At 46.5% G+C, this 5,434-nt stretch overlaps 1 protein-coding gene across 12 annotated transcripts in view; it reads left to right on the top strand.

The window, feature by feature from the left end:
- The window catches only part of LOC135909078 (gonadotropin-releasing hormone receptor-like), a 538,207-nt gene that overhangs the window by 421,605 nt on the left and 111,168 nt on the right, over positions 1–5,434 (top strand). The window lies entirely within an intron of this gene.

The raw sequence follows: 5,434 nt of genomic DNA, 5'->3' as shown, positions 1-5,434 counted from the left end.
GTAACGTAAAGTAAATGACGTTCCTTGAGCAGTTAGGGGGAGCCACTTTGACGAATAAAAGTCCGAGAATGTCGAGAATGCGCAGAATGAAGGTCCTACAATGCGCAGAGCCGCTCACCAGCTGCCGTGGCCGCAGTTCTCTTTCTTCCCCTCCCTTTCTCGCTTTATTTTTGGTGGCGAGGTACACGAAAGAAATACCGAATCAGAACTGTATCTTTCGTTCTTTTCTTCCTTCTCTCAAGATGAATGCGTGAATGCGAAGTGCATAAAATTACTGGGTTTTACGTGCCGAAGCAACGATAGTACTATGAGGCACACCGTAGTAGGGGACTCCAGAAATATGGACCTCCCGGGGTTCCTGAACATGCACTTAAATTTAAATACACGGATTTTTTCGCCCCCATCGAAATGCGGCCGTCGTTGCGGGATTCGATCCCGCGACCTCGTGCTTAGCAGCGCAACACCTTAGCCACTAAGCAACCACGGCGTGTTGGGAAGTGGATACCACGAGGGCAAACTTAAGGTACCGAAAGGCATTGCGCGCATGGAATATTTTCTAGATTACGTAACGCACTCGCACAAACAAGAACCTAAAGAAAACGTGGTATTGCGAGTCTGTACACGATGTGACCTGCCGCGGGCGATTAATCATCTCGGGATTTCTTTTGCGCAGAGCGTGCATTTGTCTTCGTCATTACGAACAAGGAAGGGTGTTACGCATTCTGTCGTGGATTCCTAGTTCGCCACATCTGCCTGGTGCTCGCAACAATGTAGTCCGAACATTGCCTAAAACAAAATCGTTGTTTCGCCCTTTAAGAACTTCTAGCTTCTCCTTTGTACTGTGATAATTTCTTGCCATTTCCCTGAGAGGGATGATTTATTTGAAAGAAGGCAGAGAAGATGGTCTAAGCTAGTGTGCTCTAACCTGCTAGTCTGCACAGAGGGAAGGGAAAATGGGACATGGAGCCTGAAAAGGCAAAAAGTTAAGCTTGTGATCCAATGACTATATCTTGTTAAATGTTTTTCTTTAAAACATGACATTTAGCAGACGTTGTTGCGTTTAAACGGCACCGGCTGCTTCTTTGAACTTTGAACAAAGAAATAGTAAATATTAAATAACAAGCCGTAACTCAACAAAAAAACATAACGAGAACAAAGAAGTCATACAGTAAGATGACGTAAATACACTAAAACCATTCGCAACAGAAATCATATGAACCGAGTTGGAAAATAAATTTATCTCACGTAAATTTAGAGGAGAAGGGTCACAGAACAGGTCACATGAAGCACATTGAAACGTCAAAGTCAGTTCACATAAATACTATTATCGGTTGTGTCGTCCTTGTTTTCATTTTGGTTGCGTTTCGTCGTTCCCAAGTATGAAGCAATCACTTCTCGGTGATAAATGTGTTCTTAGTGAGGTATAAGATAAGAAACAAACACAACTGCAAGAAAAAAATGTTTTATTGTGCTAGCATTGAAGTTTCAAAGTGCCAAGAAGCTTGCGTGTGAAGTGTAGGAATAATAATAATATTTGGGGTTTTACGTGCACCTAAATCTAGGCACACGGAAGTGTGGGAAGCCAGTCACATTGTAGAGCTTAGAACGACGTCTCTCTCTCTCTCTCTCTCTCTCTCTCTCTCTCTATATATATATATATATATATATATATATATATATATATATATATATATATATATATATATAGTAACTGGAAGGCCAACGCATTTCACCGCAAAGTTCGGGAATGGATATCTCGAAACTGGTGTCGTCCTGAGAATTCGTTCCCAGTGCATCCACCTTGCGATGTGCACTGCTATAATTTGTAAATTGCTATATGGATCATACAATACTTATCTAAAAGTTAATAATTGGATTCTTGTAAATTAGTCGATTTTGCATTCCAATTTTTTCTGCAAATAGTGTCTCCGCCGCTTCGAGAAGACATGCTCATAAACTAGAGTCGAACTATCTGCCACATATATATGTATGTATATATATATATATATATATTGTGAGCATTATTCATACGCTTCATATTCTCACCTGTACATACTCATCATCACCGTTTTGGGACCTGGTGGTGGGGCTCTGTCTCGGGAGAATAAAGAAGAGACTGGCTGCCTAAACCTCGTCTCACAAGTGGTGGAGGTGCGGGGTACGCACACTCGCATTTGAAATGCGCTTAAATCTGTGTCTGCACCGCATGAATCGAAAACGTGCAGCTGTTGTGAACGATGGTTATTGATAAATGACGCTCTGTTAACGGTCACTGACATAACTGCAGGCATGATAGCTCTCTTGGCGACGGTCATTAATCGGCTGGTTTCGGCAGCCAAAATGCGCTAAGTGTCCAGCTTACGTGTGTGAAGTTTTAATCACTCCTAAAACATTTCTTGCTTTCTGACAATGATAAGACAACTTCATATGCATGCTGAAAATCATTTCACCACCTTTTGTGGCAACCTACTGCGCGTTTGCGAGCGAACTCTGGAGCTGTTCGAGCCACGGGAGTATTTTATTTTGGGGAATCGAAGGCGGTCCTACCCCCTATTTGTACGTTCATGTGTGTGTTTGTATATGCGTGTTTACATAGGTACATACAAAGTTTTGGTTGGTTGGAAGCTCACCCCCTCCGACTGCACGAATGACTCATTCGAGCGTAGCTTGTATTAAGAAATGCCCTTTGCTAAGCGCCTGCGAACAATGCGCACACAAGTCCTTGAAGCCTTGCACGACGACCCATCTGCTGGCCATTTGGGATTCCACAAAACATACCACCGCGTTAGGAGCCGTTTCTTTTGGCCAGGCATGTCTACCTTTGTGGCCAAGTACGTCGCTTCTTGCGTTCAGTTTCAACGGCGGAAACGACCGACTTCGCCTCCTGCTGGGCTTTTACAGCCCATCCCATGTCCCGAGACACCGTTTGCCATCGTTGGGATAGACCTAGTCGGCCCTTTGCCCATAACGCCAGCGGGTCATCGATGGGTCGTGACAGCTGTTGACCAGCTCACACGTTACGCAGAGACCGCTCCTCTACGCTCTAGTTCAGCCTCCGACGTCGCCACCTTCTTTCTAGATGCCATTGTGCTGCGCCATGGTGCCCCTCGTGTACTGTTAAGCGACCGCGGCAAGACTTTCATGTCAACAATGCTCGCAGAAGTACTCGGAGCTTGTGGCACAGTTCATAAGACGACATCCGCATATCACCCACAAACAAATGGCTTAACCGAGCGATTTCATCGCACACTAATTGATATGATATCGATGTATATCGGGCCAAACCACGACAATTGGGACAAACTTTTACCTTTCGTGACTTTTGCTCACAACACCGCTATCCAACGAACTACGGGATACTCACCTTTCTACCTAGTTTTCGGCCGTTCACCGACATTCACCATCGACGCCGCTTTCTTCAATGCTCCAACTAACACCTCAGACAGTACACCCGAACAGTTCGTTTCGAGACTTGAGGAATGCCGTCAACGTGCTCGTTTCAACACAGAAGTCAGTCAGCTAGATCGCAAGCAACGTTACGACATCTCTCGTCGCGACGTCTCCTTTCGTCCCGGAGAGGAAGTGCTTCTTTGGACGCCTATTCGTGCACCCGGTTTGTGCGAGAAGTTTGAATCCCGCTTTCTTGGACCCTATATTATTAACGAACAAACATCCCCCTTGAACTATCGCGTTACTCCCGTAGACGTTTCTTCCGACCATCGTTGTCGTGGTTCGGAGATCGTCCATGTTTCGCGCCTAAAACGATTCGTTCAGCGTTCCCCTCCTGGCTAAGTCGCGGCCTGGCTGGCCGCTTGCGCGTGCGGGGAAATTAGTGTGAGCATTATTCATACGCTTCATATTCTCACCTGTACATACTCATCATCACCGTTTTGGGACCTGGTGGTGGGGCTCTGTCTCGGGAGAATAAAGAAGAGACTGGCTGCCTAAACCTCGTCTCACAAGATATATATATATATATATATATATATATATATATATATATATATATATATATATATATATATATATATATATATGTATACACACACATATATATATGGCAGATAGTTCGACTATATATATATATATATATAATTTTTTAGAGGTTACCTGTGGCATTCTCACATCTACATACAAAGAGCTTGCTCAAAGTAGCTCACTCAGGGACCCTTGTTAAAAAAATCCGAGAACACCTGAGCACTTTTTTTTATGAGTTGTAAAAGGAAAAGCATTAATGCCAAATTGAAAGCAGCTGCGCTGTCCTTCGAGTTACGAACACCTCGCGGGCAAGCGAGCGCATAGGGACGCTTGGCGGGTTTTGATTTGGCCTTGCCCACGTGCAGTTTGAATGCAGGCGAGAGCTTGCGAGGAAAGGAACGTGCGGATAACGCAGGCTACCGAGAGAGCGAGAGTGAGGGTGATTTGGCATTGTGGTGATGCCCTCTCCCTTCGCGCAACGCCTGGCGCGCTACTGCTGTAGAAGGTGTCCCCTTTGGACCGCTCTGCTCCGTGGAGGAGTCCTCGTGCCACGGCGTCGCAGCTAATGAGAAAGATATTGAGCGCGCTCGTGACACGTCGTCGCAGATAATCGAAATTAAGGTGCCGTTTAGCTGCTCAAACGCGGAACGCCGGCTTTGTTAGCTCAGTGGGCCATTTGATGTTTTCGCATCATCTTCTATGTAGCTGGTAAATGATTCACCCGACTGCCATGCACGTTATCGCAAACGCTCACAGCTTGCGCACAGCCGGGCGACCAAACAGAGCCACTAGAGAGGTCTTGAACGAGGATCACGTCAGAAAGTCGGTCTCATGGTTGTTGCACCAGAGACTGGCGACATCCGCGACATAGAAGAGCATGTTGCTCAGTTTGGCGGGATCGTCCGATTTCTTGCGGGTGCTTACCCTTTGATATTTGGTCAGCCAGTGCGCGACGTCGGTGTCGTCCGCGCGGCTGAAAATGACAGGGTCCCTGTGGCGAGGCCCACCAGAGTACAGGAGTGGCTTAGGAGGCGCGTGCTGGGATGGAGTAGGAAGCGTTTGCTGGGATGCGGCTTCAGGCATGGTTGAGGTTAGAGCACGGGACTGAACGCAGTTCCACGGTTGACGTTGTAGGCCGAAGCAACCTCCACCACTTGCAGAGGCTTTTATTAGCCACCGGCGTTAGGGACCGACCATCAGCGCAGGGCACGGACTCTCAGCACGAGTGGCAATCACGAGCAAAAAGCGCTGAAAATGACGACACACTAGAACGCGCTGGAGAGGACGAGCCACAATATCGTTCCAATCCTTCTCTACAAGAGAAATAAGTGGGCACTATCTGAGGACAGCCTGGTTGCCCTCGTAGGTGTCTTTTCTTTATAACTCTCTTCAACTCTCTCCCTCTGTCGTAAGAGGAGAAGCTTGGAATGTGCGAGTGTCGAAAACGTGACACGCG

Source organism: Dermacentor albipictus, chromosome 1 (assembly GCF_038994185.2).
Source record: "Dermacentor albipictus isolate Rhodes 1998 colony chromosome 1, USDA_Dalb.pri_finalv2, whole genome shotgun sequence".
NCBI classification, from domain to species: domain Eukaryota; kingdom Metazoa; phylum Arthropoda; class Arachnida; order Ixodida; family Ixodidae; genus Dermacentor; species Dermacentor albipictus.
Note: the sequence above shows the minus strand (reverse complement) of the source record. Positions and strands in the feature narration are given on the sequence as shown.